At 34.5% G+C, this 14,227-nt stretch overlaps 1 pseudogene; it reads left to right on the forward strand.

Annotated features, from left to right (window-relative positions):
* Nucleotides 1-14,227, forward strand: part of LOC143645612 (eukaryotic peptide chain release factor subunit 1-like) — a 68,767-nt pseudogene that overhangs the window by 36,306 nt on the left and 18,234 nt on the right.

Consider the following 14,227-nt stretch of genomic DNA (forward strand, 5'->3'; position numbering starts at 1 on the left):
GGTCTCTGTCCTGGCTCCAGGAGCTGTTTCATATTGTTTCTGTTTCTTTAGTTGCTGTTCTGGAGAAGGAACTAAGACCCGCGCGTCTTACTAAGCCACCATCTTCTCCAGAAGTCTGAATTTATCTACTCTTAATGAAGTAGCTGGAGAGGGAGCAGGGGGCCCTCAATGCCCTTCTGGCCCACAGTTATCCCGTCAAGCCTCTGCTGTGCCTCCGGCGGCAATCCAAGGCGGGCAGCGGCCTCCACATGGCCTCAATTGCCTATTATTTCTTTTTCACCTTTTAACCTGCACAGTCTTCTGATGTGTGCAAAGTGCCCTTGAAAGAATATTGCAGAGAGAGTTCACTAAAACTGCCTTCCAGATCCATCAAAAACAAAAAGGAGGAAATGAAGGGAAAATAAGAGATGAAGTCAAAGCAAGACTCACAACACTAAGTCCTGTCATTTATGGTGGAGTGTTAACTTTAGAACACTAGTTAGGCACAGTTGAGAAATATCCACTTGGCTATCATTCTGGTAAAGATAGAGCAAACGTATGTTCTTTGTCCTGCAATCATTACCCTGATAATAAAGGAACAGGTCCTCTCTCTGTCTGCATGCACTGTTAGAGAATAAGCATAAACAAAAAAATTATTTCTGTGCACTTCCTGTTTTACTGAGAAAATAAATATGTTGTTGAGCAGGCATCCAGGGCTCTTGTCCTTTGAGACATACTGAGTTGTTCTCAGCAGTTGTGTTTGTATATTTATTCACAGACTGTCACCAATGATTGGCTGGATGATCAGGGATTTTAAAGGACCATGAATAGACAATTGGTGGCATAGAAGTCAAGGAGGATATATGTCTGTAGCAATTTCTGAGTGGGAAAAACATGAAGATATTAATGTTCCATGTGAATGCTCGCCAAGGGGCATTTTCAAATTAAGAAAATATTAACAATCAAATAGATAAGAAGGCCCATTCTACGGATACCAATCAGACAATTTATGCAGACATTCCTGTAGTTGCCCAATGGGATCATGAAAAAGTACCTGCAATGGTGAGGATGGAGGTTATGCATGGACTTAGTAGCATGGACTTCCACTGACCAAGACTGACCTAGGTATAGACACATTAATTGCACAATTTGCCAAGAGAATACTGTATGACTCAGTCCATGCTATGGCACTATCCCCAAAGTGGTCAAGTTGCTACCTTCTGATAAACTGATTACATTGGCCACTTGCATCGTGGAAGTGGCAGCATATTTTTCTAACTGGAATAGACACAAAAACTGGATGCAGTTTTACCTTCCCTGCATTCAATGCTTCTGTCAAAATTACCTACCATGGGATTACAAAATGCATTATTCACCATTTCAGTATTCCATACAACATTGCTTCTGATCAAGGAACCCACTTTACAGCTAGTGAAGTACAGCTATGGGTACATGCCATTGAATACACTGTTCTTATAATATACCCCATCATCCTGAAACAGCTAGCTTGAGAGGACAGTGGGGTACTGTAATTAAAGACTCAATTACACTACCAAATATTGGCAATACCTTACAGGCCTGGGACAATGCTCTTCAGAAAGCTCTTTATGCTATAATCAATATCCATTCTATGACACTGTATATCTATAACCAAGACACAGCACCAGAAAACAAGGGGATGAAATTGGAGTTTCATCAATCACTATTGTGGCTAATTATCACTAGAAAACTTTTGCTACCTAAATCTGGTGTACAAGTCCTAGTTCCAAAAACTGAGTGCTTCATTAGGACACATACTGATGATTCCACTTAACTCATAGTTAAGACTGTCTCCTGGCCACTTCAGGTTCCTCTTGCCTCTGAGTCAGAAGACAAAGAAGAGAATTACTGTACTGTATGAGGTTATTGATCCTGAATATCATGTGGAAACAAGACTGTAATGCAAATACACATAATAGGTAAATAGTTTGTCTAGAATACAGGAAATCCCATAGTGTGCTGCATACTACAACCATACCCTGTGATTAAAGTCAATGGAAAACTGCAACACTGTAATTCAGACAGGACTACTAATGATCCAGTAACTTCAGAATGAGTCAAAGACTCAAAGCCAGATGAGTGTAAAGGGAAAGTGAAATAAATAGTAAAAGTAGGTAGTTATGAATATGATATAAGACCATGTGGCCAGGTACAAAACTGAGAATGATCTTTTTTTAAAATTTTTTATTTGTTTTGCTATAACTATGTATGTATACATGCATAAATCAAATATCTTTGTTTTCTTCCCTATCTTATCCCCTTACATGACATGTGTTGTATTAGATTCTTGTTTAAGTTATAGGATTTTATGTTAAAGAATGAATGTTATAAAAGGATTTTCATCCTGCCTTGGGTAGAGTTAGCATTTCCATTTGTATGCAATTGGTTGTGTACTGTTAGGTGGAAGTATGAATGGTATGGCTTTTACTTAGAGATTACATATGATTTAAAGAGAAGGGTATAAGTTCTCAGTTGAGAAGGAGTAGACTGTAATGATTAAGTTATTTGAATGATATGCAAGAGTAATTTATTTTAATATGGATGAAAATATCCACATTCTTTCTGTATTCTACGTCCATCATTTAAATACAAGGCCCAGGAAACAAGCTCCATTGATCCAGTAGTGGTGGCTAAATGAATGAAAATAAATCATTGTTATTAAAAATCTACATATAGTCCTGAAGTAACCCTCTTATTTTGGTAAATATTACAATATTCAATAGATATGGCTAAGCATGCTTTGTGAGTTGTCTTTAGTTCTGCAGCATTTCATTAACCTTTTTAATTTTGCTAACTGGGCTAGCTCCCAAACCTGAAGCTTTCTTATGCTGATTTGGGAGATAACAGAGAAACACAATTGATGTGGGGCATCTCTGAATTTAATCTCTAGGCTTTCCAGGTAGGACATGTCCTACTGAATAATCAGAGCCACTCACTTCATGGCCAGCCCCTACTCTAATTGGGTATTTCCTTTTGAGAAATACAAGTCATGGATGCAATGGAGCTAAAAAATATCCTTATACATGTTTTATCATTTCATGTATATAATTAGAGAAAAAGATATTAAAAATATCCCAAGGTTTTATGGATTTTTCACTTACCTCTTCCAAACGTATTTTTCTTTATTCATTAAGGATATGTTTTTAGGTTTTTTGAAATCATTAAATTCTATTGGTCATTTTATCATTGTGTAATTTCCATCCTATCTTTCATAATGATGAAAGTGTGAACGTTTATTTTATCTAACATTGATAAATAACAATGCTTTTGCTCTTTTGGATTATCAGTGCCTATTTTATGTAGTTTCAGCTTTTAATTTTTATGCTCATTGTTTGCTTATTTAGTAAGTTTAATATTTTATCATGAAAATTGATACTTAGGACACTTTTTACCAGCTTACATTGTGTTTTTAAAGATTTATTCTATGCTTTTAATCCCTTTTCTTTACAGAAATTAAATCATGCTTTTGCTAAAATTCCTTTTTTATACCTCTTTTTGATAGTTATATATGATAGTACTCGTTTTAAGATTACTTCATGTTTACAATACATATTTGACACATTTAACCAAACTTACATTAATCAGTTTTCCTTGTTGTGCAGTTGTGAAAGAATTTGGAAAATTTTTACTATGATTCCTCTTCACTTTTATATTATACACTATTGTCTTGAAGTACAGAATAAATTATTATTCTAAAGTTATTATTTACCAATAGACATTAAATCTTATTATTTTTATGTTATATGTGATTCCACTGTTAATTATGTTAAATATTTGTTTAAGATCAATGTTCTTTTAAGTTTACCCCTTTTGTCAATGATTCAATGACTCCCTAACTTTTCTTTTTTGCATCCTTCTGTAGTAGTGACCTTTAGGTGTAATCTTAAAACTGTAAGAGAGCTGTGATTGTGTGCTTTCAGTCTCACAGAGGAACAATATGTAAATGTGAAGTGTGCATGCACCCTGATATGAATAAAAATTCATCTTCTGCCTCAGATCACCCAGATATGAATAGAATTTCATCTATTACCCCAGACTTGGAGGCACAATGTGGAAGTTTCATAGAGGATGTAGATTCTAAAGAAAGTAGTAATCAAATGAGATAAGGAACTTTTCACCCAAGATGATTATCTTTCTTTTTCTCCAATGTAAAAAATTTTCAATTTCTCAATATAAAAGCCAATTGAAATATCACTAGGAGGGGAGACATTTGAGAATGTTCCCCTGTTCTCCCACTGGTGTAAATAAATCTTTTTCTCCTTTTTAGTCCATTTCATATGTCACACATTATCTGAACCCAGATTTGGGGGAGGCTTATATACAATTTGGCACCCATCATGGGACCCAATGTCTGAATGATGTGCTGCTTGGTGGAGTTCTGGATCCCCAGTAAAAAACATTTATGAATCTTACCTGGATGACTGGTAGAGAAACTTTTCTCCAAGAGCTGGATGAGAAAGTTTCTTGCCTGGTGTCTCTAGGATGCCAGAAGAGGCTGACTGTGGAGGAAAACAGGACTGATGTGTAAGTGCAGATTGCAAATTGTACATACAAATATACACATTTGTATGGGCCTGGTTTGTTTTGTTATTCAGTGACACATGAATTCCTGCCAAAATGTAAGTGGAAACTACATTTGGAAATTCATTTCTGGAAAGGAGAAATCCCTGGTATAAAGGGAAAGTCACTGAATTTAGTGCCTATTTTAGATTTGATTATTGAGGTGTTCAGTAGCACATAAATTCCTGCCAAAGCTGTTTTTGGAGGATATAGCCCTGGCATAGGAAAAGATATTGAAACTTGATACTTACATTTTGGCCTCAGTTCTTGCTTTTTAGTTTTTTTGGCTTGTGTTTTATTTTGTCTTGTTTTGTATCAAAAGTTGCCTAAAGAGTATTTTAAAAAGAAAAATATAAGAACAATCTGAGTGAGAAATTCTTGGAAAATAAGAAGGTTAATCCTTTAAATTTCATTCTAGAGAATTGGGAGCAATTTGGGGGTAAGTGTTTGACAGAGAAAAGCATGAAACTTTTGTGCAAATTTGGCCTTAGTATGAAATAGAGGATAAACAAAACTGACAAATTAAGAGGACAACAGATTATAATACTATTTTGCAGCTAGATTTATTTTGTAAGAGACTGAACAAATGGGACAAAACTCCATATATTCTGTGTTTATGGCTCTAGCTCAGAATGGAAAACTGAAGGGAAAATTTGGGGGGCATGGCAGTTTACCTACCAACCAAGCTCGTAGTCTCTTCTGCAGAGATCCTGAGCATTCAACTGTAGAGGAGATAAAGGAAAGTGCCAGCTCCCAAGTTAGAAAAATGCTGGTTGAGATTCTCAGCCCACAGATGATTAAGGCTTTTGAACTACAGATTGAAAAAATGGTGACCAAGAGAACCCATGGGCTTCTTGATCCAAAAAGTAAGAGCTAAAGTCCCTGTGCAGTTCCTTCTGACTCCTGCACTTCCCCTCATCCTCCTGTTAGTCAGCCACATTTGTACTCCCTTATTCCTTCTCACCTAAGTCTTTGACTTTAGACACTCCCTCCTCTTCCTCTCTTTCTGGCTCCTTGTTAAAAAGCTAAGGCCAGTGAAAGAAAGAAATAAAATGATGTAAAATACATTAATATTGGAACAAAATAAAAACTTTCTCACATTGCTTTGAGTTTCCAGCTTGTTATTTGCTATGTGGAGTTTGGGTATTACCATCCTACAGTCATGTGAGACAATTCTTATAAAAATCTTATAATATTTACATATACATTGGTTCTGTTTCTTTAGAGAACACTGACTAATTTACAGGGTAGATTGTGGTGTTTTGAAGCTGTATGTATCCCAGAAAAACATGTTCTTAAAGTTAATCCACTCCTGTATGTGTGAAATCATTGTAAGCAGGACATTTACCCACCTCAATCAGGATGGGACACAATCCTATTACTTGCAGCCAGTATAAATGAAATTAATTCAGACAGTGACAGAGAAAGCAAAAGACAGAGAAACCAGAGGTTTAAATGAAAAGAACCCAGAGGAGAAGTGAGATACCAGGAGACACCACCATGTGCAATGTCATGTGCTATGCTAAGGACCAGGGGTTGTGGTCAGCTAGCCTCAGAGTGCCAGAGTCTTGTGGAAAAATCATTGTCTTATTGAGGACTTAATTTGGACATGTTCTTGGCATCAAATCTGGCTTAAATTCCTTTTGTTTAAGCCAAACTATTACATGATATATGCTTAAAGCATCCTAGGAAACTAAAACATATTTGAAGAATGCATACAAATAAAATATTACAACCACATTATATTTATGTAAAATGAATAAATAAGTTATGAAATCAATTACTTTTTATCAATGCATGAAGTAACAAATGTGCCTGTGATAGTAAGAACCTGTTATACACCATAGGAAAACATAAATTATATACCACAGAAAAACATGGTCTTAAATTTAATCCACTCCTGTGGGTATGGACACGTTGTAAGTAGGATTTCTTTTGTGAGTAGTATCTTTACTGAAGGTCTCACCCACGTTATTCAAGTTGGGTTTTAAATCTCTTTACTGAAGTCCTTTATAAGAAGATGGAATTCAGAGAAAAAGACAGAAAGTTTTGTTTCTAAATGAGATCATGCAATACTTGCTTTTTTGCTTCTGGCTTTTGTTTTTACCTCACCAAATGTCTCACAGGTTCAGTCACATCATTGCATGCCTCACAACTTTGTTTCTTTTTGTAGCTGCACAGTGTTCAATCATTTGTATAGACCATTGTTCATCAATCTTCTTCTCAGGCAGTGCATCTTTCAGCCAACTCCATCTACAAGGCCTCATATATAATGTCCAAAGTTAACAGTCCATCAACAGTCTAAGTTCTCAATAATTTCATTGTTCTCAAGAGAAAGATAGCCAATAAACACACCCTCACCAAATAGAAAATTCAAAACTCCCCCTAAATCTTGCCCTTCCCTGCATTATATATATCCTTGATATTGCTGTGGCACTGTTGATGCTTTCCTGTTAAACATAGCTCATAGCATACAATTTTCTTCCTATACCCTGAAATCATACACTATTTGTACAAGATTCACATCTTTACAGTAGTTCATACTAGAAGTCATTTATATTTGTAATGTTAATCTGTGGGACACATGAGTCTATATAACCCCTTTCAATCATGTTCACTTTCAATATGGTAATATTTATAGACCCACCATTGAACTACCTTCACTCCTATCTATTCTCTTACAGACAAATACATGATCATCATGGGATATTTTTACATATTTCTCACAGTTTTTATATATGAAATAATAAAAACATTATCTGAGAAAAACAACCAAATTGTTCTAATAAAACTGTGCTTGGCACAGGTGTATCATTTCTGAAAATACTTGTAACACCATTGGATTCCACAACTTATATGTTACAGGAGGAAATTCCAAGTTGAAGCAGGGATTGGGGCCATAAAGTGGCTGGCTATGAAAATGGTCCATCAGGAAATTTATTACCTAAAAATCCTAGAGATTAAAAAAGTGGAAGTCACACATGTGTTTTCACAGTGAACTCCCAGGTCAGGTATGGATGCTTCAGGTTTGAGAGCTGACCCTGTTTAGGTAAGAAAAAGCATGATGAAAGCATGTAGAACTGATGGCAACTCACAAAGCATGTTAAGCCATGTTTATTGAACAGATGTAATGTTGATGAAAATAAGAGAATTACTTCAGTACCATATGCAGATTGCAAATAATACTGTTTTCTTTTCATTCTCTTAGTTACTACTACAGGATCAATAGTAATGATTTCCTGGACTTTCTCAAGAAATGATGGAAATAGATTCTGGAGGGAATACAGACATTCTATTCATTTTACAGTCAACTTCTGTCGGAGACCCTTCAAAAACCACTCAAATGTTCCAAACTTCCAAATAATGGATGGTAGATTTATTACGAAGCTCTCTTATTAAAAACAGACTATTATAATGTAGGGACTGAAGAGTTGACTCTAAAATAAATAACAAAAATAAGTCCTGCAACATAGAGGGATCAACCTATCCAGAACATCACCTAGTTACAGCTCCTTACCCCTTATTATTGACAACCCCTTCCAACATGAAAAAGTTAGAATAGACATAGCCCAAATACCCCTAAAGAGTAGAAAAATGATGAAAGGTGATGGTGGAGTTATACAGAGAAGGTTGGGTTTAACAAATGAATATGATTGCTGAATCATTATATTTATATTTCATTTAGACTTCTTTATCTTAGAACATCTAGAAGTAAAAACTTAATATTGTGGAATTGTAACCCATACCAAACTCTGAAATCTGTTCTACAACTAATTGTTGTGCTGTGCTTTGAAAATTATGGTTTTATTGTATACATTATCTCTCACAAAAAAAAGAAAAAAGTGATGATAAAAAATATGTATTCCTTCTAGCTTTCAATGTTCTGGAGCAACTAGAAGAAAAAATCTGAGAAGATGTTATGGTAGTTCATGATTAACTTTATAATCTTTCCTGTAACTACTTGTTGAGGAGTACTTTGAAAATAATTGCTTTTTTCTTTCTTTGCTTTGTATATATGCTAAAGTATACAACAAAAAAGTTTTTAAAAATCCAATTATTTAAGCTTTCTATCACCTTTCATCTTTAGTTTTTATTTATCCAGACCTCATATAGGCAGAAAACAACTTGATAATAAATTCATAAAGCTTTTTAACCTGTGTATTTCCTTACAATTACAGTATTCATGAGGGGAGAAGAGACAAAGATTTTACAAAATAAAGGAAAAAGGAAGAAACTTATGCTTTGGTTTAGATCATAGCCAGACATCTATATATTTTATGCTCAGAACTCACAAGTGATTACTTTAAAATATGCTCAGGTGGACCATGGTGGCTCAGCAGGCAAAGTTCTCACCTGTCAGGCTAGAGACCTGGGTTCAATTCCTGGTGCCTGCCTATGCAAAAAAAAAAAATATATATATATATATATATATATATATATATATATAATACAAAATAAATATATGTTTAAATATAATATATACATATGTATTGAAATATATATTGAAATGTATATATGTATATTGAAATATATACATATGTTGAAATATAATCAGCTTTTTGATATTTGAGGGATTCATATCAGAAAAAGCTCAAATTTTCAATAACATTATTTTCAACTACTAAATAATACCAGGAATATGTTAGTTTACACAATTAAGTTGTAGCTTCTAAAATCTAGTTCAAAGTTCTACTTATTTAAATGTAGCTTTTTAATTTAAAGTTACTACAAATGTCATCTCTTCTCTGGCATCTTCTTAGGTCATACTTTATCTGTTTGCTCTTTACATTTTTCCAGTATTTATATTCCTTCATTACCACTGTCTTATACCATGCCCTAGTACATTCATGTTCCAACTAGAATATAAACTTTTTGAAGCTAAGAATTAGGTTTTCCCTATTTATGATAGCATTTACTAGCAGAAATACACTGACTGTCATTAATAAAGCCACTACAAATTCAAATTCTTCTGCACACTGAGGTAACAAATGACCAAGTAAAAAGTACAGATTCTTTGAAATCCAGGTAATTAAGGTTATTAAAAAATCCAGTTATATTTCTTACTGAACTTAACTGATTTCTTAAATAGAGTATACTTGAAACATCAGCATAGTCTTAATTTCATGTACTTTATGTAAGTATTATTATTAGGTACATTGTTTAGTTTCTGTAACTTAACTTGTTTAATTAGGCTACCTTATCAGTAAACTTGTATAAATTTAGGGAGAACATATTCAAACAGAACAAAATCACATTTTTCAATTAAAAAGGCATCATAAAATTCCTTTTATTGGAGGTTGAAAAAATCTCTTTATTTTCATAATATCTTAAATATACAGACAAGTTTAAAAGTACATAGGCTATTAAGTTCTGGAAAATAAACTGCAATTGTTTAGATTGTTCCAAACCTAACCCAGAAACACTTTCCCATATCTTTCAAAGATCTTTCATTTTACTTACTGAAATTTGGTAATCAGATTTCATTCACTTACTCCTATTCCACAGCTATTTATATTTTAATAATGATCTGATCATTAGTTACCATTGTAAAGGTATTATTGGAAAAAAATGTTAACAAACCTTAGCCTGTTCTGTAGCATTTTTATGCTTACCATTTCTAATCTCCAGACCCAGTGGAAAATAAATTCTAAACCACAACCTACCATATCTTTCCATGCCTATCCCTGTACCCATAACTGCTTTAGGTGGCTAGGCCTTCAGACAGGGTTATGTTGGGCAGAAAGAAACCAGGCTTGATTTTGAGCATTGAATTGAAAGTTTTAGGTGATGGTTATGGAATTTTGAGAGTTCCATGAGAACTAGAGAATAATAGTTGTTCTTTAACTATTCCCAATTATTACATTTATTTTAATAAAAGCTGTGACTAAGACCATTGTAAAAGGTCTTTACTTTTTCCAGAGACAGCCATTTGACATTTTTCTTCTGCCTTAATGAAATTCTAGGGGTGGTTTCTTTCTAATGTCCAGGTTTGCTTATAATAATTGTAAAACTAAAGCTTTGAATCTCGCCATTCAGGGAATTTTTTCTTTTTTTACTTTTTTGCTTCAGAAGTAATAATTTGCATATTTATATATTTGTATCAGGCACCTAATTATTTCCAAGAAATTCAAATACAGCTTTTTACAAATTTTCTTATTTGTTATTACTATCTGGAGGAATGAGATTATACATTGACTAAGCAAACAGACACAAATAGAAAAAACAGAAATTTGCAGAAAAATTTTAACTATAATATCTTCAATTTTACTGAAAATCTAGTATTTTCATTTAAGTCTTTTTGAGCCCAGATTATGTTATGTTATGCTATGTTAGAAATAAACCTTTTTTTAATAGACTCAACTAAAATATTTTAACATTTCAATACAGTCCAGAGTCCCTTTTTTTAAAAACAGAATTTCTGTAATCAGTAACCAATTAGGAACATTTAACCAATACAAATGCAGGAACATACCAACCAACAAATTCAAACAGACATTTAATACTTATTATATTTAAGTTACACACCATTTAGTAACTAGACCAAACATGCCAACTAACAAGTAGGCATCAAACAGTTAACACACCACTTAACAATTAAACAAATATTAATTCTTACTATACTAGGTAACACACCAGCTAGTATTTAAACAGACCTACTTAATTTGATTAAATACCAATTAATTGTTGAATTACATTCTTTAAGGAGTATGGTCGACATAAAAAATTAGGTCAGGACCTCAAACCCTTTACAGAACATGCACCAAACACATCAATTAATTAAACAGACATTAATCATTTAGCACACTAAACTTACAATTAAACAATACTTAGGTAACAACACACTAGCTAACACTTAAACAGACCTACTGTTTAAATTTCATTTGAAACCAATTACTTGTTGGAATAGATCAGGACTTTAAGCACTGTATAGTATGGTACCCCAAAACAGAAGGTGTAGAGGTCAGAGCAAAGGGAATAGTTCTGGAAGCATGACCCAGACCTAGGTCAAGGGGACTCAAAGTGCCCACTTTTTTCCCAATCCATTTTTACCCTGATGAACCACTTACCCAGTCAGATGTCTGGACATGTAACTGGAGACAGTTTCTGTCTTTGGAGCTTTCAAGGTGCCAAAAATCTCAGGAGTGCTGACAGAACAGAGAAACCCGGTTGATGAGCCTTTAGACTGAATTCAGTCCAGCAGCCACAGAAGTCTTGATTACCTGACTTCCCTGCTCTCTTGGGGCTCCAGACCCTTGGGCATTCACCCCGTCTGGGTCATCAAACTGTTACTGGAAAGAGTCCATGTATTCTTTTACCTGAGGCACTCAATACCCAATTCTCAAGACACTAGGGATTCAAAGAGAAAAAAACTTTATTACTAGACATATGTTAGAAAAGTAGATGGCCTATCAGCCCAAAACATGTCTCCCTGAATTGGAGTAATTCTGATGGTTTTATGAGAGAAAGGATGGGCAGAGCTTAGGATAATGAGTGCAGTGGTTCCAGGTGATGTTGTTAGAAGTGATCTAACTATGCATAGATTAATTACATACTTAGTCACAGTATGTATGTAAGAAAGTGGTGGAATGAGGTATAGGTGAGTTTTAGGTTAAAGTCAGCTTCTGCTCATGTCAGGGGCATATTTTGGTTAGATCCACTCTTGGTTATACCCTGGATTTGGGGTTGGTTAGTTCTGGGCTGACCCAAGACCCATCATTAATAAACATTAGGGGCTGTCTTCAGTGATTGCAAGACTCTAAAGTTGAAAAACTGGATAACTGGGTAGAAATGAAGGTTAGCCATAGGGTTTCTACAATCAAAGTGACTGAAAATAAGGGCTATACCATCATTATCAGAGACCAAGGCAGCTGGATTACAATTTAGAGATTGCAGTAATTTCCCTCTGTCTACCCCCAATACACCAGAAAGCAAAAAGGAATAACTATATAATGACTATTTAAACAAAATCATTCTTTAATTCCTGATTTCTTGGTTAAAAAGTGAATAAGGCAGTTGATTGTGAATTGTTATGTATTGATCATAAGCCAATGTTACCATCAGAAAGCACAGCCCTAAACAATCAAGTCCACCTGATACCTCATCAAACAGAGAAACAAGTCTCTTTATCTTGGTGAGAAGGTGAGTTTATTTAAGATGGATTATCAAAGAACTGAAGGAAAATTTTCCAAGGCCAGTTCTGAGTGGGAAAGCTAAAAAGTATGGTTTTTATAACCCCAGTCAGACAAAGAAATGAAGAATGTCCAGAAGAAAGCAAAAGAGGAAAAAAAAGTAGAACAGCAAAAACTGTTTGGTCAACAGATCCTGCTATCTTGTAAGCCCCTCTTGTTAACTATTTGGGTTCTTTATTTTGTCCTTCAAAAGAAAGGAAGATGCTGATATTAGCTCATGTGATGTTTCATTCCCATAAACATAGCAAGGGAGGGTTTCAGGGAATGAGGGTAAAGTTTTGAGATAAGACCAACAGCAAAGTATTTCAACAAGTGCTTTTTTATGTTTAAAATTACTTCAAGGCTGCTTGCATGGTGCGATTATGAAAAAAATTGTAGGCACTGGAGACTATACTAAACATTTTAACTAATGCATTATATGGAATATTTTCTATCTATCCAGTTATTACCTATCCCATTTTGTGTGACATTTTATTATTCTTAATAAATGGTATTTTGTAGGCATTTCTTATAAAAGGGTAGTGGACTGAGATCCATTTTCTGTAACTGCTTCTTTGCTCAGCAAGGGCAAATTTCTTAGATTAATCTGGAAGATGCTTTGGACACAAGCCCACAGATACAATACCAGCAATAGCAAAACAAACTTACGGCAAACAAAATAAAATCGAAACTGTTAAGAGTTCTCTTCCATTTCATAGGTAGGTTCATTAAGCAGCCAGAAAATGAATTCAGTTTACTATGATCTTTAGCATGATCAGAATCATCCTGCATATGATCTAATATTGAAGAGGTTTTCTTATATTCATTTGGTATATATGTACAGTTCTTAAAGCCAATGAAAGCACAGTTTCCTTCTTGACTGCAATCTGTAGATCTAAAACCATCCTATTTTGAAGGACAACTTTTCTTATTTGGGTGACTTCTTTATCTAACACACTCAGGCCTTTTTTGGTGGTATGCATAAACTGAGCTGTAACTTTTGGGAGAGTATTAATCTGTGCAAGGGCATCTAATTAATGCATCCCTCCTGGGAGGAAGATAGTCAAAGGCTATTCCTCCAATCATAAAACTCTCTTGGCCTGGCTTAAGTATAAAGCTTTCTTATGCAAACTTAAACAAGACTCTTAAGGTTTTACATTACTCAGTGTTTCAGGTAGGTGTTTAAGCATTTCCCTAGGCATAAAGGGTATCCAATAATGTATCTCCCTATCCAATTCAAAGGCAAACATTTTCAGCTTAATCATTATACCATTTTAGGCAATTTATGGAAGAGTAATTTTAAATCAGCAGGTGGGCTACTTGAGTAGGAGGCATCTTCTTTCATCTCTGTCTTCTAGGGCTGGCTGTAGCTCTAAAGAAGAGTAAATGATTAGCAACACAATGTAAATTCCTCTCATTTAGGGGTGGCTTTTTACCAGAAAAACCTGTGGATTCTTTTGACATTTGTGCTCAATAACAAA

The sequence above is a fragment of the Tamandua tetradactyla genome, chromosome 9 (genome assembly GCF_023851605.1).
Source record: "Tamandua tetradactyla isolate mTamTet1 chromosome 9, mTamTet1.pri, whole genome shotgun sequence".
Taxonomy (NCBI): Eukaryota; Metazoa; Chordata; class Mammalia; order Pilosa; family Myrmecophagidae; genus Tamandua; species Tamandua tetradactyla.